The 26,753-nt window shown below is 45.9% G+C and overlaps 1 long non-coding RNA gene across 1 annotated transcript; it reads right to left on the bottom strand.

Moving 5' to 3' along the window:
* Positions 1-13,353: 13,353 nt before the first annotated feature.
* LOC113628253 (uncharacterized) lies at positions 13,354-26,724 on the bottom strand. Its single transcript, XR_003435953.1, has 3 exons — positions 25,441-26,724; positions 14,433-14,600; positions 13,354-14,023 (listed from the first exon to the last, which is right to left on the bottom strand). It is a non-coding gene; the product is annotated as an uncharacterized LOC113628253 (long non-coding RNA).
* Between the last annotated feature and the right edge of the window lie 29 nt (positions 26,725-26,753).

The raw sequence follows: 26,753 nt of genomic DNA on the forward strand, positions 1-26,753 counted from the left end.
TTGGTGGCAAAACATTTTGCCAAACTTACTGTACTTTAGGGTCCAGACAAGACTGACGTTGAGGGGAAGGATAGGGAAATCTGCAGGGCGTTGGCTTGGGCTGGTCATCTCTTAGGCAGCTGTGGTATCGGTGCCAGGTCGCATGGCGTCAAACCCTGGTTCTGCTCACTCGCTGTGTGACCAGGTGCCTCTGCTGAAAATGGAAGTGATAATCATACCCACTTCTTAGGGTTGTCAGGAGGATTAAACAAGCCATACGTGGGAAGCAGCATCACAGGACGCGGGACACACACAGGCTGCGAAGTCCTGCGGGAGTACCATCAAATCAGACTAAAGGGAGCTGGTTCGAAAGCAGAGTGAAGAAGAAATACAGCCTCACCCAGATAAGCTTTCTCTGCCTGCGGCCTGAAGTCCGAGTCAGTTGAGAGTTCCACAGTTAGAGTACTGCTGGTTTGGGAAAACCTACCAGAACTAAGACTCAACCAACGGGTCCAGCAGCAGCCTCAGCAGTTTAGACTGGAGATTGTGGTCTTGCAAAACGGGGTTAAAGGTGTTGCTTTCCCACTTCAAGTGATGGTTTGAATTGCCCCAAGATAGTAGCCACTGAGGTATGGGAGGGACTGGACAGCCGGAGACCAGCTGCTATAAGACAAAGAGCTCAGATCAAAGACCGTCCAGGTAAGGTCCTTGTTCATTCAGGCCTGGCATGTGCCGGTGTCCTGGTCCTTTCCAGCCTTCGTGTGTTGGATACTGTGTCCAGGGCAGATGGCCTGGCTTTCTAGCTATAGCTGCTCAGCATGGAGAGCCACATTTGACCTGATGGAGAAAACACATCACCCAGAGACTGGACTGGAGTCAACAGCAAGAGACCGGAGTCGTCTTCCTCAGGATGGGGTGAGTGCTTTTAAAGTGTATGTACGGGATGATCAATGTATAATTCGTGGGGAGCCAAAAAGGTTGGCTGTGGCAGACACTGCATAGCCCAGCGCCTATTCCCAAGCTCCTCCTTTCATTCCTAGGCCTCTATTTTAAAGGCCGGAAAAAAATGAACCTCTAATGTGGAACTAGGGGTGGCCATGTGTCCGACCAATGAGCTGTAAGTGGCAATTGAGGTAGTTTTAGAAATGCTTTTCACTTTTCCAAGTAAGCCAAGGCAACCATTTGGTGAACTTGAGGCCAACATGCCAAGCGTGGTGGGAAGGGGAGTCCTGGTCAGGGGCACTGAGGGGCTGCCACAGCCCTGGGTGCAGCTCTTGTGGGGGGAAAACCACGTGAGCCCCTGGACCCGTGGTTTCTCTGTTGCTTGTAGGTACATCCACCTCTTGCTGATGGTCTGCTCTCCACAATGTGTGTAATATATTCAAAAGCTGGAGGAGATTATTTTGCAGACAATTAAAAAATCACCTATGAGTATAAAACCTTGCAGACTGTTATTTTCTCATAGTTTGCTTTTCCTCTAAGTCATCCGTATCTAAACTGAAGGAGAATTCAGGTCTTCATTTCGTTTCAACAAGCATTTCTTTGTGAATTGCTGTGTATATATTGGCATTGTTTTTAGCACTGACAATGAAAAAAATGAACAAGGTAGTAGTCCTTGCTTTCAAAGAGTTCACAGTTTATTTCAGAGAGAGAGAAGCAAAAGCAGTGCAAGGTGAAACAGGCTAACTTCAGAGGTGCCCCTCGACTGAGCTGTTTGTGGTGAATGGCACTTACCTCTAGTCCCAGCATCTAGCACGTGTCTGGTATACAATAAATTGGCAGTAAATTTGCTGACTGTGTGTGAAGTACTGAGGTCACAGATGACTGAGCAGATCTGTTAGGTGTGGCAAAGGCCAAGATGGCAATAAACGAGAGGGGATGTGTGCTGGGGCTTGAAGGAAGAAGAGGCATTGCCCTCTGGAAAGGCAACAGGGGGGGCTTCCAGACAGAACTGCAAGGGAAGGATGGAGGAGTGACAGCGTGACCCCGTCTGTCTCACTGCTGCCTTCTGACCTTGGGCTAGTTCGGATTTCACGTCCCCAGCTCTATTAGTTATTCCTCTCCCATATTTTAAAAAATAACTTGAATTTTAGATTTATAGATTGCCTTGACAGTAATACAGAGTTCCCTTATACACTCCCAGCTTCCTCTGTTACTAATATCTTATATTAGTGTGGTACCTTTGTCACAATTAATGCATCAGTATTGACACATTATTATATACCTGTAGAATATATAGTATTAGCATATTATGTACTTTATTCAAATTTCTCTAGTTGTTAGCTGAGGTCCTTTTTCTGTTTTAGGATCCCATTCAGGATACCACATTACATTTAATAGTCTTATCTTCTTAGGCTCCTCCCGGTTGTGACTGTTTCTCAGACTTTCCTTGTTTTTTGATGACCTTGACAGTTTTGAGTACTGGTCAAGTATTTTGTAGATCATCCCTCAACTGGGATTTGTCGGGGTTTTTCTCATGGTTAGACTGGGGTAATGTTTTAGGGAGAGGAAGACCACAGAGGTGAAGTGCGTTCCCATCACTTTGTATCAAGGGTGCACACTATGAACACAACTTATCCCTGTTCATGTTGACTTGGTCACCTGGCTGAGGTCATGTTTGTCAGGCCTGTCCACTGTGAAGTGATTCCTTTCTCCTCTTTGGAAGAAAGTCACTGTGCACAGCCCACACTTAAGGAGCAGGAGGTATGTTCCACCTCCTTAGAGTGGAACAGCTATGTAAGTTATGTGGAGCTCTGCATGGAAGTTTTATCTATTTGTTTACTTACTCAGCCATTTATGTCAGTATGAACATATGGAGATGTATCTTACACTTTGGGTTATAATCCAATATTACTCTATGTTGTTGCCCAAATTGTTCCAGCCTTGGCAATTGGAAGCTTTTGCAGTTGGCAGCTGTATCCCTTTAGCTTTCGACATCCCATTGCTGTGTGTTGTTTGTTTTTTTAGCACTTCCTTACTTTCTGGAACTACACGATGCTCCAGGCTCACCTTGTCTGTTTCCTGCCATGGTTCCTTTTACTGGAGAGTGGTATTAGGAACCAAGGTCTGGGCATTAGGTGTGCTCATTGCTAAGGGGGTGTCACTGCGTCTAGGTCCTCTCATCTGATAGAGCAAGGAAATATATGTGTGTAGATAGGTAACCATCTGTATCTATATTAAGGTAAACATGAGTTCATACTGATGTCTGATCTGATTATTCTAGCCTCCTCCACTTGCTCAACAGTAACTTCACACTGCCACGGGGAGAAGCCCCCACTTCTGCCATCCACTTACTTGTTCAATTCCAGTATGCATACGCAGCACCTTCAGAATCGTTCGTCCATGCCCTGTGGGAAACAACTCTATCAACTAGAGTACAGTGCTTTATGTACAGTTTATCATGCCCTTAGTCCTACAGACTCCACACATTTCCAAAGTTACTTAGCTCAGCACTTTATTCCCCTACCCCAACCTTCAGTAGTATTGTTTTATTTGTTTGTAATATATTTAGATTTATTTGTCCCATTCTTCATTTCATCCTGGGATCCCCCAACCTCCTAAATGAGTTTTTAAGAATTTATATACATTAAGGCTTACTCTTCAGGCTGTAAAGTTTTATGGGTTTTTACAAATGCTTAATTTGTAAATTACATTACACTATCATACAGAACGGTTTCGCTGCCCTAAAAATAAAAAAACATGCCCTGTGCTGCACTTATTCAGATTTCTCCCCTCCCCCATGCCTGCCAGATACTCCTCTATTTACTGTCTCCATAGTTTTGCCTTTTCCAGAAGGTCATGTAGTGAAGTCATATGGTACGCGGCCTTTCAGACTGGCTTCCTTCATGTAGCCCTGTGCATTTTAGAGTCATCCATGTCTTTTTGTGGCTGGATAGCTCATTTTTTATTCCATTACCTGGATGTACCAGTTTGTTTAGCCATTCCCCTATTGAAGGACATCTTCTAGGTTTTGGCAATTATGAATAAAGCTGCTATGAACATTTGTGTGCAGGTTTTTTGTGGACATAAGTTTGTACACTAGTTGGGGGAATATCTAGGAGTGTGATGCTGGATTGCATGGTAGGGCTGTTTACTCTTGCCTCTCCTGTATTTTCACACTCTCCCTGTACTGACAACTTTTCTGAATCATATAAGCATTCTCAAATCTCTCGCTTCTTTGGGGTAAAAAAGTCAAACCCTTGAATTTTAACTCACTCTGCTACTCCCCAGTGCCCCTGCTCTTTCTTCATTTCACAGCCAGGCTTCTCAGAGTCACCTGCACTCTACTGCCTCCTCTTTACTTTGCTCACCCCTTCGGTTCAGCCCACACTCAAGGAACGGGGGTTGTAACTGACTACAAGCTAGACCTGTACTTCCACCAGGCCTCCTCCTCAGTTGCTCTGTTAAAGATCACTGTGCCCCGCATCTCATGGGATCTATTCTGTTCTCTTTCTTGACCTTTTATGACATTTGACACTGTTAACCACTCCCTTCTTGAGGCCTGTGACCACTCTTCCTGTTAGTGTTTCCCTTTATCTCTTACCCTTCTCCCTCTTCCTAGGTGTTTCTTTCCTACTCTCCTGGCCTTTAGTTTCTGCTGTGGCCGACACACATCTTTATCTCTGCCAGTTGTCATTACAAAACTTCAGATCTCAATCCAACTGCCTATTAGATGATCCCTTCCCATCCCACACGCTTGTCCCAAACTTCACTCACTTTTCCCCTTTCATACCTGCCAGGTTCTCTAATTTGGGGGAAGCATCACCCAAGTCAGAAGCCTAGGCATCATCCTAGATTACTCCCGTCCCCTTACATCCAGCCCAGTCTGTAGTTGAGACCTGTTGATTCTATTTCTTTTCCATCTTTCATGTTAACCCGGAGGAGTGCCTTGATTTCAGACCTCATCATCTCTTGCCTGTAACAGACCCTGGTCTCCGGCTAGACTCCCTGCTCTAATCTTACCCTCCTCTAATCTGCCGAAGCGATACCCCAGCCATTCAAGTTACCCCCAAATATCAGAGTCTTTCGACCATTCTCCACAGCCACTCTAGACTCTGTAAGTGAGTAAACTGGGGAGTTCTCTCTACCCCGTGCTTACGCTTCCCCACCACACCTTCACCTTATGTTCCAGCAGTGGAAACACTGGCAGGGCTTTTGCTCATGTCCTTCCCTCTGCCTGGAGAACTGGCCCTTCCCCGCTAGTCTTCCAACAATTATCTTGCACCTAGTGAATTGCTACTCATGCAAGGTATTGGCACCATGAGGCTTATAATGGAAAACAACAGTCCTCTGCTCTATACCTCTCCTGCGGTAACTGCTTTTAACTGTTTTAGCTGGTTGCTTCTGGTGTCTGCCTCTGTATTTCTAAATATACCCTCATGAGGGTGTATTTAGAAATATACTGCCCCCCCCCCACTGCCCCTATTCTTCATCCTTCTCTTCCTGAGCAGGCGTCTAAGGAGAATAGTCTGAACTCAGTCTCCACCTCCTTAATTCCCACCACAGCTCAAGGAGTAAATCCAGAAAAGATGACATTGGCTCAGGGAAGCAGGGGACCCAACACAGGAGAGAAGGAGAAGTATTTCCCAGGATGATGGGAAAGGAAGTCTTGGTCCAGTAGCTGTGACGTGCAGAAGGCCTGGAGAACTCAGTCCCCACTGGAGCAGGAAGAGGAGGGCTCTCAGACCGATGTCTCTGGTGGGGTGGGGTGGGGAATGCAATTGATTTATTAGATACTCTGACTCAGTTCCAGGAAAAACTTGATGCAGTTAATCACAGGAAAAGTTGTATAATGATGAAAATTAGTCACCGTATACAGTTGGCTCAGCTGAGAACAATATGCAGAATGTCTTAAAAATATAAGTACTAGGGCTTCCCTGGTGGCACAGTGGTTAAGAATCCACCTGCCAATGCAGGGGACATGAGTTCGAGCCCTGGATCGGGAAGATCCCACGTGTTGCGGAGCAACGAAGCCCGCGTGCTGCAACTACTGAAGCCTGCATGCCTAGAGCCCGTGCTCCACAACAAGAGAAGCCACCGCAATGAGAAGCCCACGCACTGCAACGAAGAGTAGCCCCGCTCGCCGCAACTAGAGAAAGCCCGCACGCAGCAACGAAGACCCAACGCAGCCAGAAATAAGTTAATATTTAAAAATATATATATAAATACTAATTTCTGAATTGTTTATAGTGTTGTTTTATGACTAATTTGAAAGAATGAAGAGAGAGGGTTAGAAGGAGTGTTTGAAGGCTGGACCCTTTCATTTTCCAGGAAGTCAATGGATTATTAAAATTCTCTCTCGTCTCTCCCGTGTTGGGTCCTCTGTGCTGGATCCTATATCTTCATTTTCTTGATTTCCTCTATCTTTTTGCTGGAGCTTATCCTCTAGTAGTTTCCTAAGAAAAGAGACTTGGGAGATACAGTTTTTTGAAGCTTTGCATCTGAAAATATCTTAATTCTGTCATCATACTTAATTGCTAATTAGACTAAATAGGGACTCCCTGGTTAAGACCCATTTTCCCTCAGAATTTTGAAGGCGTTGCTATACTATTCTCTTCCTATATTGCTGTTGAGAGAATCAATATCATCCTTTATGATTTGTTTTCTTCTCTCTGGAAGGGTTTGGAACCACTGTTCTCAAGTGTCATGATTATGTGTCTTGATGTGCCTCTCTTCACGCCTATGCTGGGTGTTAGAGACGGACTCTTTCAATCTGGAAATTCATGTCCTTTGAATTCATATCCTGGAAATTCTTCACAACATATTGCTTTGATAATTCCCTCCCCTTCCTTCATTGTATCTCTTTCTGGAGCTTGTATTAGTCAGTTTCTGGATTGGTCTTTCTATCTTTTCTCTGTTGTTTGCTGACCTCTGATTGAAGGCAGTAAGGTACAGAAGTGGTTGAGTCCTGGACCTTGAGTCACGATGGATCTAAATTTTGGAGCTGCATGTGTTGTTTTATTTTTTTTTTAAGCAGAATATTCTAAAGATTTTTAGATCTTTTGAAGAACAATGAATTTAATAATGATGTTTTATGTAAATGCACATATATTGACAGTATGGGAAAATTAGCAATTTCCTTTTAGAAGTATGTTCTTCTTACTCAGTACTCGGTTATTAAGAGATAGATATTATTTGCTAAACGAAGGGCAACACATAGACCCTATTTTGTGAAATGCTGTTTAGTAAGTTTCCTTCGTTTATCAGCTAGACATTCACAAAATAAGTTTAATTTTTTAAACGTAATCTAAAACTTTTTTGGGGGAATATTTTACGTGTAGAGCGCCTTGGGTTCATACAACCATAATAATAGAGAAAGAGTGTTGTTACATTATTGTCCCTTTAAAAGTTATATGGTCTGCAAATATTTTAAAATATGTTTCAGGACAACAGCAACTTCTGGATTTGGTGACAGCTGGGTCTCTTTCTTTAGCAACCACCTTTTTCCCTCCTCTGCACTCTCACATGATATTAAAAATACCTCTTATTAAATCTCTTCTGTTATCTGCTTCCTGTTGCCCTTTTCTCCCTCTCCGTAAGTGTCTGTCTAAGCAGTGAACACATGAAGTCTTCTAAGTTCTGATAAGCCACACACTGTCCCCAGGGGTGGGTTTGGAGCAGAGCCCATGAGTGCGTCTGTGTCCTGCTGAAACCAGAGCTCGTGATGGGAGGAAATGGGTGGACAAGTTGCTAAAGGGAATTCATTACTGGTTTATCTTGGAAAAACAGAAGGAACAAGTGGAATCAGAGCAAGAAATCTTAAACTAAAAAATCTTAAACTAGCAAAAAATCTAGTGCAAAAAATCTAGTGCAAAAAAAATCTTAAACTAGCAAAGACACACTTTGCAGTTTCTTGCAACTCTGTTCTTAGGGTCATAATCAAGAATTAAGAAACAAGATCATGCCGGCTCTGTGTCACTTCGGAAGTAAACGCATGGCCAGTCAGTAAACCACCTTCGATACGGGTATGACTATGGGTCATTTACAAGGGACCAACTGTCCTGAGTCATTCTGAACTGAATTTTGCATAATTACTACAAAAATTTGGGTTGGAAAGTAAGTTCAGGGCTGTTGTTCCTATTTTCAGAGCAATTTAAATTGTAAAATTAAGTGCTCAAAGGTTTATAGCAAATTAGACCTACCCCCTTCGCCGCCAATTCTGTTCCCCCAAGGAGAACACATTCAACTCTTATAACTGTCTTTTCATGGCATCTATTCCCTGGCTCTAACTCACTTGCTAATAATGCTATTTCTTGACTTTCTATTTTTAGACTTTTTTTTAAGGATTTTCTGTTATGGGAGAGGACGATTTAGGTCTCTTAACCCCACTTTTGTGTCCTGTATCTCCTCCCCAGTTCTAATATATTTACATCAAAATTTTGTGTTAAAGCAGTAGTCACTCCTAACTTACTAGTGCATAAATATGATCCACTTATGATCCAGGTAGTATATCGTGATTATTTTCTTATATAACTTCTGGGTTTTTGTAGAGTTAATAATAATTGCCCAGTTTAAAAAAAAAACCAAAAAACTGTTTAGTGTATGTACTTAAGTTTTTTTTTCCTAATTCTTCCATTGGTTTTTATCTGCCATTCAGTATATTTACCCCTGGTCAGGTATATCAGTTAATCCATTAGTTTCATATTTTTCCTGGAGCCCACTCCCCACTGAGTCCTCTGACCTTTTGCCCCAATCTGGACTGGTCACTTTCTAGGTATTTGTGCATTGCCATCTTGAGACCTCCCTTGGCTGTTTTCAGTGTTGGGTCCCTTATTTTTATAGTCTCCTATCTTCTATGTTCTTGCTTTCATGGAATACATCCCACCAGGAACTTCATGAGAATTTTGTTAGTTTTTATGTGTCTGTAAATGTCTTTATTCTAACCCCATCCTTGATTTTTATACTTACATACGTGGCTGGGTTTTAAACTGTCTTTCATCAGACTTCTGAGCTGTTATGCCATTTCATTTTAGTTCCTTCAGTTGATGTTGAGAAGTCTAGGACTCTTCTGATTTTTCCTTAAATGTGACATCTTTTTCTCTCTGGAAACATTTAGGATGTTTTCTTTACTCCCAGTGTTGAGAAATGTCATAATGTGGTTGGCCCTTTCAACCTAGAGACTTGTGTCTTTAAAGTCTGGGAAATTAATCTTGTATTATGTAGTACTATTGCTTCATCATTTAGTTTTCTGTTCTCTTTTTCTGAAACTCCAATTAATCAAGTATTGGATCTTAAATTCTTTTTGAAATGTTATTTTGATATACTCTTTCTTCTTTCTTCCCTCCCTCCCGTCCTCCCTTCCTTCCTTTCTCTCTCTCTTTTTACTTTTTAGCATGGCATCCTGGTCTTTCTTTTTTCCCCTAACTTTATCTCTTTGAGGACATAAATGAGGTTTTTTTGTTTTATTATCTCAATGATTCTTTATTAAGCGCTATGTACAGGCAGTTGTCTAAGCACTTGGACTATACATGGGACAAGATAAACAACAACAACAGAATAATAGGACAAGCCATCCTGACTGTGGTAGATTGCTGGTTTCCTACCCTAATACCCCTCACACCCCTTTCCTTAGAAAGAGACCTCTAAGCTTTAGCTGAACACAAAACTGTCCAAAAAATAAAGACTACATTCCCCAGCTAGTGTTCTGGGAAGTGAGCTGGGGTTCCCCTCACTTAATTCAGCAAACTTTCTTTAACTCCCTGATTTCAGCCTAAGGCCTAGACTTTACTCCGAGTTGAGTCTGTGTCCTCAAGTCTGGAGCTGCCCTGATTTTCCTTCGCATGCCCAACAAAGCCCCCGCTCTCCTGCCCTGCGTGCTTCTCCATCCTCCCCTTGCACTGTCACCCTCCCACACCCCTGCACCTGCTGCAGGGCCACACAGAACTTCTCAGAGTTCTTCCACCTTGTGGGGCTTCCACTTTCCCCTAGGTGATTTCTGCTGATCCTTCAGGCTGCAACCCTTAGGTTATAAATGCCTGCTAATACCTGTACCCACAGCTCCACGCTAGGCGTGGCCTCTGCTCCCGTCACCCCCTCTGTCACCCTGTGTCATAGCACTCGTCACACTGTGGAGCGCATGTGGCTGCCGGTCTGTACGCACCCCCGGACTGTGCAGAAAGAGTCCACGCTGCCAACACGCCTGGCATCAGAGAGCATCAGTAGGCTCTCTAATCTCTGAATGAATGAATGACAACTTATTTGAGCTCCGAACATTTTTGGTGTGACTTTTGGATAATTATTCTTGACTTTTTTCTTTTTTATCAGTAAGTTAAGGTTTGTGGTGTTTTAAGGGAATTGATAATATGTATCAATGAACTCAAAGGAAACTTTTGATTTTTTTTTTTTAAGTTTTTGCAGTCTCTGTTCTAACCTCTGCCATCAGTAAAAGAGGGTTACTGTGCCTAAGGGGACACTTGAAGTATGGCAGTGATGCATCAGAGGCATTAATGAACTTGAAGATTGAGAGATAAGTGGAGTCATCCAATGCTGGAAAAAGGGAAACTTGACACACTCATTCTCGTGGGTCGTTGTTGCTGCAGCAGGGAGCGCTGATGGCTTAGGCTGTCGGCAAGGGCCGTGTGTGCCCTTCAGGTCAGCACTTGCCATTACATCATGAGGAGAAGCCAAGAGCAAGGATGGTGCAGCTTGTGCTAAAAGCACCTCTTACGTGGCAGTCATCCAGCTCAGATTCTGATTATTACTGTTGTTTTCTTTTCGGAGTCCTTGCAGTTATATATCTGGAATTTGGGTGTGGAAGGCCTAGTTACCACAGCTACTTCAGAGGGGTCTAGATATACTTTCCAGGTAGCACTTTGTGACTTGCTTCTGGGATGGCCCAAAGGTTCCTTGCCCAGAGTGGATGGGGCAGGGGGTAGGGAGAGGGGAGAGGGTGAAGAGGAATGACAGAACAAGAGTGAAAGAGAAACTGGGTGTTAGAAAGTAAGCGCTGAGTGATCTTATTAACCAGGCAGTTTTCCTGCTCTGCCCCCCTTACCTCTAGGGTCATCCCTCGGTATCTGTGGGGCATTGGTTCCAGGAAACACCCCCATACCAAAATCTGAGGATACTGAAGTCCCTTATATAAAATGGCATAGTATTTGCATGTAACCTACCCACATGCTCCCGTACACTTTAAATCACCTCCAGATTGCTTATAATACCTAATAAGGTAAAGGCTGTATAGTTGTCAGCACGGGGCAAATTCAAGTTTTTCTTTTTGGAACTTTCTGGAAAGTATTTTTAAATATTTTTGATCCGCAGCTGGTTTAATCCGCAGATGTGGAACCCGTGGATACAAAGAATCAACTGTATTGCGTTTTTTATCAATTGCGCGGTCACAGAGAGCACTGCTGAATCTAGTGTGAGGTGCAGGGAGGAAGGGTCTGGGCAGAGTTAAGAGTGGAGCTGGTAATAAAACTTTCATCTCCTATAAATCAGTGGAAATCATCAGCCATTTGCCAGCAAAATTTCCCATTCCTGAGTGAACAGTGGCGTCAAATGGAAAAAGCAGTGGTTCTGCAGGGTTAGTACAGAGGTTTAGGCTAGGCCTTGTGTAACAAAGACAAAACATGTAACAGGAGATGAACCAGTTTCCTGGGGCTGCCATAGCAAATGACCACAAACTGGGGGGCTGAAAACAACAGAAATTTATTCTCTCACCGTTCTGGAAGCTACAAGTCCGAAATCAAGGTGTCAACAGGACTGAGCTCTCTCTGAAGGCCCCAGGGAGGATCCTCCCTGGCCTCTTCCTATCTTCTGGTAGTTGTGGCCATCCTTGGCATTTCCTAGCCTTTAGACACATCACTTCAATCTCTATCACGTGGCGTTCTGTTCTGGTATCTTTCTTACAAGGACACCGGTCATGTTGGATTTAGGGTTACCCTACTCCAGTATGCCCTCATCTTGACTAATTGCATCTGCAAAGACCCTATTTCCAAATAAGGTCACATTCTGAGGTTCTGGAAAGGGCATAAATTTGGAGGACACTATTCAACCCAGTACAGTAGCTTAAATAAGAGTGTTTTTGTCTTTCACAGAAACGTTCCAAGAGAAGCAGTTTGAGGTGGCCAGGTGACAGTAAGAGGAACCCAGGTGCTGCCTATCTAATTGCCCTACCATGTTTAGCACGTGCCTTCCACTTCATGGTCTGTGAAGGCTGCTTAAGTTCCAGCCATCACATCTGCTTTCCATCTACAAGAAGGAGAAAGAGGGGTGGAAGAAGAGTTTACGGAGGCATGTGCCAGCTGTACTTTGATAACACAATCCAGTATTTCTGTTCACTTTGCATTGGATGGAACTTGGTCAGGTGCACAGCCAGCTGAAAAGGAGGCTGGGGACGTTGCCTTTTTTCAGACAGCTTTGTGTCCTGCTAAACCTTGCAAGTTCTCTTTCTGAGAAGAAGAGGGTGAATGGGTATTAGGTAGGCAACCAGCAATCTTCCACAGTCAGGGTGGCTTGTCTTATTTCCCCAGGACATGTATAGAAAGTCGTTTCTTAAATGAATCTCCGAAAGTTACTGTGCTTGTTTAATGATTTTCTAAATGTCTTGATAATGTATTCTCTTAAAAAGTGATCTATGTTGTAGGAACCAGAGACGTCTGAAGAACTCCAAAACTGACTTTGTTTTTAATGAGATGCAGGCTGTTGCGTTAGCTTGGAAGCTCAAGGGAAGTGATGGTCACGTCTGCTGCTCTGCCAGCACGACTAGGTAGCTGAGCCCCAGCCTCCCGACCTTGCCCAGGCAGCCCTCATTCACAGAGAGCGGCGCCTTCCCACTCGCACCCGGGCGTCGTGGAGTCTCCTCCGCGCTGCTCTTTTTGCAGATGGTTCTCCTCCGTCTCCTTCCTAGAGGTGTTTCTAAGCCCCCAAAGGTATGAAAGGAGTTAGGGTTTCTTGCAGCAGTTTAGTAAGTCTGGGCGTTATCAGATAACGTAAGAGGGAAGACATGGCATTCGCTAAAAATAAAACCTTTGGTCCAAAGGAGGCTTGGCCAAGGACGGAGGCGGAGAATTTCTCACTTGTGCCGCCTCATGTGGCCCTGGTCCAGTGAGTCCCCATCTTCACGCTGACGCAGGCCTCTGACTCACTTTGCCTGTCTCTGTCAGTCTCTACCGGGTGTTCCCGCTGAGGGGGGCTTTCTGTCTGCGAAGATCGAAGATCGCGTGCCTCACGCTCCTTTCGTTGTCACTGCCCCGCCCCCGCCCCTAGCATATTTCAGTGGGCTTGTTGAGGACACGTAGGAGGGGCTTAGACACTTCTCAGCTGAGTCCACAGCTTGGGGGCGGGAGGGGGGCGGGAGCCGGGATGCGCAGGTGAGGACGATGCGCCAGGCAGTGGGCACCTGCCATCGTTAGGCTCCTCCCCCGAGTTCATCCGCGCCCTTCTTCGCCTTCTCGTGGGTTCCTGCTCTTGCAGCGGAATGCCCTCCCGAACAGCAGGGCTGGTGCAGGACGGCCTCCACCTGAGAGCTTCTGATCAAAGACTCCATGCTTCTTGAGAAGCCGAGAACTAACAATTTCACTTTAATAAGACTTCACCGCGGACAGTTGCTTATACAACTCATGGAGGCTGGTGTATGATTTCCTCATTTGCCGCTTCTCACCAGTTGTGTTATTTTCGTAACAATGACTGTGCGGGAATAAAAGCAAAGCTTTTCCCTCCAGGCGATTAGACAAATGCATATCTTCTGACAAAAATAAACCTTCCTCCTCGCGGGTCCTTTTAGGCTAACCCACACATCCCTCATTCGGGAGAGCTAGTCCCCTCCTACTAATGACAGCCCTTTTGGGCAGACCCAGAAGTTGTATCCAAAGACTGAAATACCACTGCCAGCTGGGTGCTGCCACCACTGTGCTGGTTGGTGGCCCTTATCAAGCTTACTCGTGTTGAACTGTTTCATCTTCCCAAGGCTTAGTGGGAAGAAGAGGCTGGAGTAAGATGTTCAACTTCTTTCTGAAACAAGTCAACTTGAAAGTATTGGGTGAGGCGGGGAAGAGTGATATAACTTGCTTTTTCCAGTGTTAAAAGATGCCATCTCTCTGTTTATCTACAAAGAAGAACCATTTAAGCCAAATTACGTAATTTATTTGTTTATTGGGGCAGGTTGAAAATGTATTCAGGGAAATCATATATTTTCATACCAGTTAGACACTGAAGAAGTATTTATGAAATGCTTACCATACTGTTAGGCACTAATATAAATAAAAACATATATCTATCAGATGTCCCAAAATCATGTTGAAAATGTGGAACAAATACGGTTCTAAAATATGTAAACCGTAATGTTAGCAAACAGATGAAGGTATAATTGGCCTGAAAATTGCATCCAAGGCATAGAAAAAAGAGATTATTTTTCCTTTTTCCAGCTCTTAGAGCCACATTAAAAAATCCCAAAGCATGAACCCTTTGCCGAAGCCACTGAAGGCTCTTATCCACACCAAAACTTCAGTGTTTACCTGGCTCATCAGTCTTCCTTGAAAGGCAGGTAGACTCCTCCTACCCAGCCAGAGGTGGATGAAAGCCTTGGTTCCACGTCTCATCTGTGTTTAGTTCTCAGTCCACCAGCCAGAGATGGGCCACTAGGCATCCTCGGTCAGACGGTAAAGTCGTCACACCGAATTTACCTATGAGACAGCATGTCGACTGTGAACTCCAAGCTAATCTTGGGAATCCGAAACAGTTCATTTTAGTAAGATGTTTTAAAAATCCTTGGTCCAGGACTTCCCTGGTGGCTCAGTGGTTAAGAATCCACCTGCCAATGCAGGGGACACAGGTTCGAGCCCTGGTCCGGGATGATTCCACATGCCGCGGAGCAACTAAGCCTGTGTGCCACAACTACCGAGCCTGTGCTCTAGAGCCTGTGAGCCACAACTACTGAAGCCCGTGTGCCACAACTACTGAAGCCCACATGCCTAGAGCCCGTGCTCTGCAGCAAGAGAAGCCACTGCAATAAGAAGCCCGCACACTGCAACAAAGCGTAGCCCCCTCTCACCACAAGTAGAGAAAGCCCGTGCACAGCAACGAAGACCCAATGCAGCCAAAAATAAATAAATAAACAAACAAACAAATGTATTTAAAAAAAAAAATCCTTGGTCCAAGATTGGTGCTTGTCTAAAACATTTGTTTTGAGTACGTTTCCAGGACTGGGATAGGAAGAACCTTGAATATCCCATGGAGAATGCTTCTCCCAACTGACGTTGAACAGGACTGAAAGGCCTCCAAATGCCCTCCTCTCCATATAGGAGCACTGTGGTCACATGTCATCCCCTAGCCCTCCTTTTCCCACCTGTCCTATTGTAGGAAACACATTTTCTGCTTCTCAGAAGCCAAGCTGTAAGTCTGTCTCATGAGATGAAAGTGGAACTATCTCAGCCCTTTCAGGGAAAGCTTTTGCTTTCTTGGTAAAAGGGAAAGATGAGCTGGTGGTTACCCTTTGTCCCAGTTCAAGTTTGAACCATGTGGCCCCGGTGCCTGGAGGTGCAACAGTGGCTGGACCATGGGCAACAAGCCTACTTGCCGTGGTCGGCAGAACAGAACCTGTAGATTCATCGCCAGCCCTGGACTTCTCACCTCTGGACTTCTTACACCTGAAAAAGGAGCCCTTTCTTGTTTAAGTCCCAGCAGACCCAGGTTTCTGTAACTTATGGGCAGACACATCCCTGACTGATACAGAATTAGGTATCTGAAAATGAGTGGCTCCCAGGATTATTTTTTAAATTTAATACGGAGCTTAGGAGGTGCTGTTTATTTCACTGCATTTTAACAAGTGTTTACTGAACGTTTTCTGCACGCCACGCATTGTGCAAGACCAACGACACAAAAGGAACAAGATGCATTTAGAGTCCAAGCCACATAGAAATATGAATCCATATTCAGCAAAGGTAGTTTTGTGATTGGCTGGCTCATCCTTGTAACAATTATTGTGCATCTACAGTGAACCAGACTCTTGGAGCTAAAGATACAGAGATGAATATCATGGCCCTAAGCTTTTAGGAGCACAGTCTTCCAAATATCCATCCTTCATCTACCCAATAAATGTTCGTTGAGAACCTACTGTGTACCAGGCAGGCTCAGAGCTCATGTGTTGAGGAGAAACATCAGTAAACAGGATTACAAAATCATTCTGCTTTTGAATAGGACCATAGGTGCCAGAAGTTGAATTCAGGAAGGAATGAAACAAGGGGAGGGGACCCAGATGGAGGCACTTTGGTGGGTCTGACCAGCATGAACGGTCAGGGCTCTCCCTGCGGGATGACCGGGTGCTCCAGTCCCACTTGGGCCACAAGCCCTCTCCCTCTTCCATGTTTTGCGTCTGGCCAGGCAGTTTCCGCTGGCCCACATCCTTCGCTTCAAAGCCCAATTTCCTCCAGGGTGTTGGCTGTGTAATCAGTGCCTGCATCTCCATCAGTCCACCCAGTGCCCTTGTTACCTCTCCTTTGCCCCCCAATCTGCCTTTCCGTCCCTAATTCAGAGACCTGTAGTGCCAGGGCTGGGAAGCCCCCTTTGAGGTCTTTCAGTCACTTTAGAGTAACTGAGGCCCAGAGAAGGGAAGAGGCTCATCCAAGGTCAGCAAATTAGCTGGTGGCAGCAGTTGGCACCAGAACCTAGGTCTCCTGATGCCTGGCCCTTCCTATAAATCTGTCTATGGTTGGTGAAGCCCAAGGGGACAAGCTGCTCTTCTGAGCCAGGCTTGAGCCTTCAGGAGCGCCCACCCCGCTCCTGGAGTCACAGCTCCTCACTTTGGGAACCGTTCTTCCCCAGCTCGGAAAGCTTGGTTCCTGTCCTAGCCGCCTGCACCTTCAGGACCTCCACGATGGAGGGGGAGTGGGGACACCAAAAACCCCTGCTGTCGCCATCAGCTGTGTCCCTGCACACAGGGGTGGGGGGCTGGTTCACCGTGAAATAAGGCGACCATCAGCAGGAAGAAGAGATGAGAGAGGGGCGGGTCCCGGCTGTGTCCAGGCGTCCTTGTGCCCGTTGTCCCTGTAGCAGGCTGTCATCCTGTCCTGTGGCTTGTCCTAAATAACCTCAGCATTCTTCCAGAAAACTGCCCTTTTGCCTACGCTCCTTTGAGTTAGATATCTGTCCTTCAGACCCAAGAGTCTGATGCCCTTGCCCCGTGGGACTGATTTTGGTGCCTTGCTTTTTCTTTAACCTTATGCAGTCTCATCCTTCTCTCCTTCCCTCTGCAGCCCTGTGCCTGAGGAAGCTCTGCAGAGCGGCTGGCAGAGACCCCAGACACAGCCCTGGATGCTTCTGGCACCTGACACCGTTTAGAAATTAATTCCCTGGCTAATTCTTGAAGCCCTTTTGAAGCAAGCAGCAAAGGCCTGGGAACAGCTTCAAAGCTCTTCTCAAATCCCGTTTAGAAACTTCCCAGCAGCAGATCTATAATTTAGCTTTCTTTTTAGTTTTAAACATTTTATTGCAAAAATAAATAACCCCCAACTCTGATCTGGAAACCATTATTACGTGTTATCTATAGGTAACTTCAGTGCCCTGGGACAGAACCCTTGACTCGCTGGTAATGACAATTGTTTCTTTATTAAGTTTCTTATAACCCTGGAAAAGTTTCTATGTAAGCAGAGGAATGTGAAGCAAATTAAACTCATACTTTTGAAAATTTGGGGTTAGTTTAGGTGTTCTGTATTTGGTATTTTAAGAACTTTTAATTTTAAGAGAAAGTGTCAAATTTGGATAACCAATGTAGGAAGCTTGTGACTCGAATTGAGTAATTGATGTAGACGTGTGTTAAGCTAAAAGGTGCAATGCAATTTTATTAAGATTGTAAGCAGTATGGGAACATTTAAGTGAACTCAAGATTCACCATATTCAGTTGGTCAAGACTTGGGAAGTGGGACTTCCCTGGTGGCGCAGTGGTTAAGAATCTGCTTGCCAATTCAGGGGACACGGGTTCGAGCCCTGGTCTGGGAAGATCCCACATGCTGTGGAGCAGCTAAGCCCGTGCACTACAACTACTGAAGCCTGCATGCTCTAGAGCCCGTGCTCCACAACAAAAGAAGCCACCGCAATGAGAAGCCCGCACACTGCAACGAAGAGTAGCCCCTGCTCACCGCAACTGGAGAAAGCCCGCACGCAGCAACGAAGACCCGACGCAGCCAAAAATAAGTAAATAAATAAATAAAATAAATAAAGAACTTGGGAAGACTTGTGAGCAAACTGAACTATTCTAAAGTTAATTTCATAAATGCAGGTTTAAATTGTTAAGGCAGTTTAAATAACTAAATTTCTAAATGGGACCAGTCATCCAAGTTTCCCTTAACAGTGACAGCTAAATTTTACTATATTTTATAAAATAAAGTTCTAAGTAGAATGATGCAGTTTTAAGCCTAAAAGCTTAAGGAAAACCTAAAATTTTGAATTTGAATAAAATGGATATTAAATAAAAATAGACATAATTCAAGCAGTTTTTTATATATGTAAAAGCCACTCAGTTACAGTAAAAGATGTTCGCCTTACATTAGAACTTTGATGTATCTTTTCTTTTAAGCAGTCGTTTGCTCCTTACATTCAGCCGACAACTGGTATTCTTTGTTGCCGAGATGGGGAATCAGAGGCAGAGGAAGGGAGAAGTGGCCTCGGCAGCAGAACCAGAGCCAGCGCTGGACTTGGTCACACATCCGCCACCCGCCTCCACGGCCTGACCCGTCCACTGTTTCGTTTGCCTCTTGAGTGAGTGTCCTTATTACAGGTGAAGTGAAACCTATGTCATAAAGCAAATTTACCCTTTTCCTCCAGAAGTGATCATGTGACTCATTGAAATCACAATGACTCTTCATTTCCCCCTTCAGAGGCAGCATCACATTCTTGGACCATAATGGGGTGGAAAGCCGCCACTTGGCCCAGGAGATTTAGCCTGATTTCTGGGAAAGAGGCAGCCTGGCTCCTCAGCCATGAATAGGTTATTAAGACAAAATACACTGAGATCAAATGGCCCCCGATTCCCGGCTAAGCTTACCCTCAGGACTGTGACATCCTGCCCGCAGGACAATGAGGGCCAGGAGAGAGCACAGCTCCCTGGAGAGAGGGTGGGGAGTGAGAACAGTGGCCTTGGTCGAGAGGCCTAGATTCGGAACTCTGTCCTTGTCTGGCCCAGCCACGGGGGCAAACCCCTCCCCCCCGCCCCGGGGCCAGCTTTGTCATCCGAGAAACGGGGTGAATGTTGGCCTCTGCATGAATCAAAAACTTGTCAGAGTGCAGTGAAAACACACGAAAGCCCTTTGTAACATTAAAAAAAAAGCCTGGTTGTACTGCCACAGGAGTGGCTTCCTAGGAGCAGACTGGTTACGCTCAGTCATTTAGGGCTCTGATGTTTTCAGTGGCTCTGTCCTCACCTCAAACCCATCCCTGGGCCCAGTGGGCTTCAAAGGCCGGAGTTAGACTCTGTGAACTGCCGGCCAAGGCCAACCACTGACTTTGGAGCCTCACTTCAGCTATTCTTTCCTTCTGAAGAAAGGGGTGACTGTCCCCGATGGAGCTGGTTGGCCGCGAGGCACATGTTCCCAACAGGCTCAGCTGTAACTGCTCTGTGCTTACGAAGTTGCAGGGACAGTTGAACAAGAAACAAGAAACACAAACAAGAAACGCTCTCCTCCCTTGGGGGCATTAATCAAGGATTTGAAAAGGATCGGTCCCCTAGAGACTAAATCCTGATTTCTGAAACTCCAGCTGAAAGGAGGAGAGAGGAAAACTGACCACCTTCCCGCACGGTCAGGGAGTTTAAGCAGGAGGATTGCCTGGGGAGAAAGGAGGCCTCTCTGAGGATCAGCCCATGGTGGGGCAGGGGCCCTGGGGCATCCGCATCCTCACTGTGGGTAGCCCACTCTCCCCGGCCATCACCTGCTGCCAATTCACATGCATGCATTCGGTTTAAGAGATTACTCCCCCGTGGTTGGCAGGCTTCTCCCATGGCCCCCGAGATTCCTGGCCGCGGTGATTCCGGCAAACAGGAGTCTAGGTACCACAGAGGAGGGAATTGCAGATGTAATTAAGAGCCCAAGTCAGCTGACCTTAAGAAAGAGGGATTATCCGGGTGGGCCAGAGTCCTTTAAGGCAGAGAGTTTTCTCCAGCTGGTCCCAGAAGAAGAGGTCGGAGCTCAGAGCATGAGAAGGACTCGTCCCGCCTTGAAGATGGAGGCGGGAACGCAGGTGGCCCCCGCGGACAGCCAGAGGGAAATGGGAACCCGCGGACAGCCACGGGGACTGAATTCTGCCCACGAGAAAGGGCTCGGAAGTGGGTTTTTCTCCAGAGCCTCCCGGTTAGAACTCAGCCCGGCTGACACCTTGGTTCAGAGAACAGAGAACACAGTCTCGTTGCATGACCTCTGACCTACAGAACAGCGAGCTAGTAGACGGGCAGTGTTGAAGCCCCTCGATGTGTGGTGATGCTCCTGCCACCTGGCAGTTGGGCCGTTCCTGTCACTGCTAGTAAACAGCTGCTAGTTACCTGTCACTAAGGTAACTAGCAGCTGATTACACGGCCGAATCAATTTGGGAGTCTTCTCATTTAGTGAGCTTTCCAGCATCTATAATTACTTTTTAATTTTTAAAAACTTTTCATTTTGAATTAATTTCAGACTTACAAAAATGTTGTAAGCAGTACCAAGAGTTCTCAAATACCTTCACTCCAATTTCCCAATTGTTACATAAACACAGCACAATTATGGAAATCTGGAAATTAACACTGGCACAATCCTATTTAAATTTCCCCGACTGTCCTACTGGTGTCCCCTTTGTGGTCCAGGACGCAGTGCAGGAACCCTTCAGTCCTCCTCAGTCTTTGTCCATTGTGATTTTAACGTTTTCGAAGAAGTACTGGCTAGTTATTTTGTAGAATGCCCCTTATTTTAGGTGCCTGATGTTTCCTCAGGATTAAATTCAAATTATGCATTTTTGGCAAGAACACTGAAGGTGTCCTCCCTGTGCCCTTCTCAGTGCCTTGTGTCAAGAGGCACACAATGTCGATTTGGTCCATCACTGGAGGCGTTCACTTTGATCCCTTGGTTAAGGCAGCTGCCAGGTTTATCCCCGGTAAAGTTGCCTTCTTCCCCTTTGTCATTAGTAACTACCTTGTGGGAGATACTGTGAGACTGTCAGTATCCTGTTTCTCATCGTATTTTTGCTAATTTCAGCAACCACTGATGATTCCTCTGTGAAACAAGCACTACTGTGGGATTTGCCAGTGACTGTCCTAGTCTACGATTCCTTCTACATTTATTAACTAGAGTTCTTTTCTTTTCTTTTTAGAGTTTTAAATCTTTATCTTTTTATTTGGGATCGAAGCTGGAGAATAGTAAACCAATTAGATAAAAAAGCAAAAAGTCTGAATATCAGTAATTGTGTTCTACAGCTTCTCCACAAAGAACAGTATTAGAGGGAAAACACTTTAACTGAGATAAGAACTTTAATTACAATACAAGGTAGTTATGGAGAAATGCTGTTTTTGATACTTGGAAAAAATTTGAGTTGATGCATTTATATGAATGGCAGGATTTTTTTTAACATCTTTATTGGAGTATAATTGCTTTACAATGGTGTGTTAGTTCCTGCTTTATAAGAAAGTGGATCAGCTATATGTATACATATATCCCCATATCTCCTCCCTCTTGCGTCTCCTTCCCACCCTCCCTATCCCACCCCTCTAGGTGGTCACAAAGCACCGAGCTGGTCTCCCTGTGCTATGCGGCTTACTAGCTAGAATTATAATAATTTCTATAAATTTTAGAAATCATTAATTTCTATAAATCCTAGAATTTTTGAGGAAGAGCATTCCCTCTGCTCCCACTTACTTACTCATGTACCTATTTCTTTACGTCAGCTTGGACTCACGGAGTCTTTATTCTATGCGTCAGAACCCACTGCCATTATGATTTATCTTGTTGCTCAAACTCTCCCAGAAGAGCCCTTTCAGGTTGCCCCCCCGGGTCTTTCAGACACGTCCCCGTCACTTGTTGGCACCTCAGCATAAAAGTTACTTATTTCTTGGCACCCTAACATGTTCCAGGCTCATCTTTCCACTCCAACCCTCCAAGATCTCCTGGGCCCTTTAATCAGAGAACGGTATTTAGAAACCAAGATCTGTGAGTTAGACGTGTCCATAGAACTGTTCTTTTTTTAAAAATTTTATTGACATACAGTTGATTTACAGTGTTGTGTTAATTTCTGCTGTTCAGCTAAGTGACTCATATATATATTCTTTATATATATATATAATATATATTCTTTTTCATATTCTTTTCCGTTATGGTTTGTCACAGGATATTGAATATAGTTCTCTGTGCTATGCAGTAGGACCTTGTTGTTTATGTATCCTATATATAATAGTTTGCATCTGCTAATCCCAAACTCCCAATCCTTCCCTCCCCTAACCTCCTCCCCCTTGTCAACCACAAGTCTGTTCTCTATGTCTGTGATTCTGTCTCCGTTTTGTAGATATGTTGATTTGTATCGTATTTTAGATTCCACATATAAGTGATATCATGTGGTATTTGTCTTTCTCTTTCTGACTTACTTCACTTAGTATAATAATCTCTAGGTCCATCCATGGAGCTGCAAATGGCATTATTTCATTCTTCTTTATCCATTCACCTGCTGATGAATGGATTTAGGTTGTTTCCATATCTTGGCTATTTCCATAGATCTACTCTTAACGGTCATAGTTTTCTCTGATACTGTGGATCATTAATCTTTTCATAGTCACACACACACACACACACACACACACACACACACACACACACACAGACTCACATTTTGGTAAAACGCAGAGTCACTGGGAGCTCATCCCCCGGCAGCTGGACTTCTCTTGCTGCACTTGACCCCCCCTGAACCAGCCCCTATGTTTCCTGGGCCAGCCACGCACTCCCACCCTGTGCCTCCCCAGGAGTTCCTATCACTTACCTCCTCTGCTGGGACCCTTCCCATTCATTACCCTGGGGACCCTGAAAGTAGCCTCTCTCCGCTTCCAGCTCTATTAATATTATTAACAGTAACTACCTTTTTGTTGGGTCCTCGTGCTCCAGGCAAACATGAGTTCGAATCCTTACAGCGATGCGCAGAGAAGGCAGTATCCCCATTTATAGACCGACAACAGAGGCTCCAAGAGGGCATAGCACACAGCCAGAGTAGGAAGCACACTGTGGCAATTCTCACTCCCCACCCCTGCTCTTTGCATCCACCCTTCCCTGTGCTGGCTGTAGGTCTGCCTTTTGGCAAACGCCAAGGAGCTGGAAGCTTAAACCATGCCGAGGGGCAAGGAGTGAGGGGGCGGCCAGGCCATGGGAGCCAGTGCAGTGGGGACAGCCCCTGGTCTCCCCTTGCTGGCAGCTTGGTGGAGGCGGGGGTGGGCCCTGCCCCCGGCACCTTCCTCTTCCTTCCTCTTTCGCACACAAACTTCTTTTTACCATTGTTCCTGACCCCCATCAAAAGTTCCCAGTCCCCTTCTTTGGCCTGGGAACCCTTCACCGGAGACAAAGCCTTACATTCTATAATTAGAGAGACAAGGCTTAAAAATGCAGATGCCCAAATACCTGGGAAGGGAAAGGCTGTGGTAGGGACAGTGAGTTGCCAGGGGTACAGAGTGTTAGATCTCTTCCTATTTGAGTGCTACCGTCCCTCTGAGAGGGCATGAAATTCTTCTGCCTATGAATTGGAAAAGAAATCTGGGTCGGGTACCCTTTTCTTACCCTGCAGTGAGAAAACCAGAGGCTGTGGCCTGGGCACTTCCTGCCAAGAGCCTGGGAACAGGTCACCAAAGCCAGGAGAAAGGCAGCTCATGCCCTGGGTAAACAGAGCCCAAGATTCTGATCTAGCTCCTCTGGGGCCTTCACCTCACCGTTGAGTTTCACTTTTCAAGGGCGGTCTGGAACCAGAAGAACCAGCAACATCCTCATGACCTGGGCACCTTGTGAGTGGGCCAGTTCTTAGGCCCCGCCCCAGACTGAATCAGAAACAGGGTCTGAGGCCCAGAGATCCATGTGGGCAGCCCTCTAACCTCCTCTCTTGCCTGCAAGTTGGAGTGCCTCAGGACCTCAGGTGACCTCAGATTATGCTGCTGACGGTGACCATCCTAAACTGATGATAAACTGAGGCCTAGAGGAGGCCTTGGAGTTTCCTCATGGTTGTAGCAATTAGGCTAGATTTTAAAAACATCACTTTGAGGTACTAAGAGCTCCCTAGGAGAGGAGCAGTGTTGAATCAATAGTGCATTAGATTGAGAACAGAAGTGTCACCAGACACAGTTGAAATTTGGTGAACACTGATGAAATGACTTAGTTTATGACTCATGCTACATTGTTGACAGGGCCTGGGAATGTATTCTCAATTTAAAATTGCTTCCAATCTTTCCTCCACGTCTGAAATCCAGAGGGCCATGACCCACCACCCCAGCCCAATTCCCCCCAGTGCTGGCGGTGATGAGTTAATGCTTCAGCGAATCCAGCCGTCCACGCCACTCTTATCTCTTGCGTGAACTTGCCTGGGCTGTTTCCTCCCTTCTGCAAGGGACAAGTGGAAGCCCTCTGAGTTATAAGATGTTGACATCAATCCTTGCTGGCTGCCTCTGACTGGTGGTGAAAGAAAAAGTGTTCTCAGGATTGTTAAACAAGCACTACAAAAATCTGAGCGGGCTGCTCTCTGAACACAGGATGGTGACCAGACTGAAAGGAGTCCCTGTGTTCTTTTTCCTGCATGGCGTTAGACTCAAAGCCGAGATCAGGCTGCATGAATCTGAATCCTTCTGATATCAAATGTGTGGGTTTTCCACACCAACAGACAGTTGTCCAGCTCTCTGGACACTAACTGGATGTCCTGCAATTCAACTCCGTTCTGAAACTACCAGGGTTTACCCCACATCCCATAGGTTACGGCCTCAGTCCTGCAAGACTGCCCCACTACAGATGCCCAGGGTACCCATCTTCTGTCCAACTTGGCTACGAAGTCTGGGGATCCTCCAACGCTCTCCTTTCAGGTTTGATAATTTGCTAGAACAGCTCACAGAACTCAGAAAAGTACTTCACTTGCTATTATCAGTTGATTATAGAGGATGCAAGTCAGGAGCAGCCACGTGGAGGAGATGCACGGGGGCAAGGTGAGAGCGCAGAGGCACGCGGAGCCTCCGTGCCCACCCTGGGTGCTCCACCCTCCCAGCGCCTCCATGTGCCCACCAACCAGAAGCTCTCCAAGCCCCGTCACGGTGGGGTTTTTACTGAGGTTTCATTTTGTAGGTATGATTGGTTAAATCATTGGCCATTGGTGATTGAACTCAATTTCCAGTCCTCTAATCGTGCTTGGTCTTCTAGCCACCAGCCCCTCTCCTGAAGCTATCTAGGGGCCCCCAGCCACCTGTCCTCTCCTTAGCATACAGAAGATCACTGCAGAGATTCCAAAGGTTTTAGAAGCTCTGTGTCAAGAACCGGTGAAAAAGACCAAACATAAATTTCTTACCGTAGCACAATCAGCCACGTGAGTCCATAGGGCAGTAAAGGTGCCAACCAGAAGGGTGCAAGGCCCGTCGTCTCAAAGTGCATGTCCTCTGGCTTCAGGATGACTCACGGCAGTCTGAGTCAGAGATGTGCGGTCTTGACACTTTATCTGGCCTTAGATACAATTTGCCTTCACTGAGTAAAGTGCACGCCCACCAGGCATTATGGTCATGGCAGGGAAAAGGGCAGAGGGAGCTGACCATTGCTCCCAGCACTGAATCTGGGACTCCCCCAGCATCCCTCACTTCCTGCTCCTCTCAGGCCGACTGATGCCTACACTCATCAGGGCTCACCATCTGGATCTCCAGCTGGGTCCATGCAACAGTGTCTTTCCAGGAGGCTCTACCATGTTCCCAAGCCAGCTGACAATACAGTATCTGACCTAATGGCTACTTCCTTCTCCCTTCAAAAGGGGGTGGGGAGAGTTCGGACTATTAATCATAAAAGACAACAGGCTGAACAACTGATTCTGATTAAGAAAAGATTCAAAAAAAAAAAACAAAAAACAAAAACCACTGGCTCTGACTTTCCCAGCTCACCTGGATGGGTTTTTTTCACTATACAGACAGTGGGCCAATTGCTATCTGCATGGGTGCTTTAAATATTAGATCAGGAGATTGTGGTAACACCGGTCTTCAAACCGCAATGTGAAACAGCACTTGTCACAGGAGTTAACTCTTACCTGACTGGAAGGATGTCCTGCCTTTGAGACTTTTGAGTCCACCAAATAATAAAGCATTTTCTCAGGTGCGGGTCTTCCCAAAGGCAAAATAAATAGTAATGTGAGGGGTGAGGCCCCTCCCCCATTTCTCTGGGTTATAGTTCCTGAAGTCCCACTACCATCATTATTTTTTAACATATTTATTGAGCTGTGTGTGGGATTGCTCCCCCCAGCCCTCCCTTAATTTCAAGTCAAGTCAACCAGCCTTTGAGCGGACTCCTGGGCCTGAGGACAAAAAGATTAAAATGGAATAAAGTTCCCCAAATACTTCCAGGGATGATGTCCTCCAGCCGCCCAAAGGCGTGGATGAGCGAGTTGCTTTTCTTCCCGATCAGGAGTTTCCTTTCCGCTCAGGGGCGTCGGGAGAGGCAGGCCCAGCTCCGATGCACAGCGTGGGGGGCTCGCGACCCAGACCCTGGCTCGGGCTGGGGAGGCCGCCGGCGCGCTGCTCGGCCGGGAGCTCAGGGGTTAAGTGGTTTCCGCCAGGCCCGCCCCGGGGCCGCGCTTCCCGCTTCGCCGTGGTTCCTCCCTCCGCCGGTGACGCCCCGGCCTTT

Source organism: Aethalodelphis obliquidens, unplaced genomic scaffold (genome assembly GCF_003676395.1).
Source record: "Aethalodelphis obliquidens isolate GAN/ISIS:26980383/991018 unplaced genomic scaffold, ASM367639v1 scaffold23, whole genome shotgun sequence".
Taxonomy (NCBI): Eukaryota; Metazoa; Chordata; class Mammalia; order Artiodactyla; family Delphinidae; genus Aethalodelphis; species Aethalodelphis obliquidens.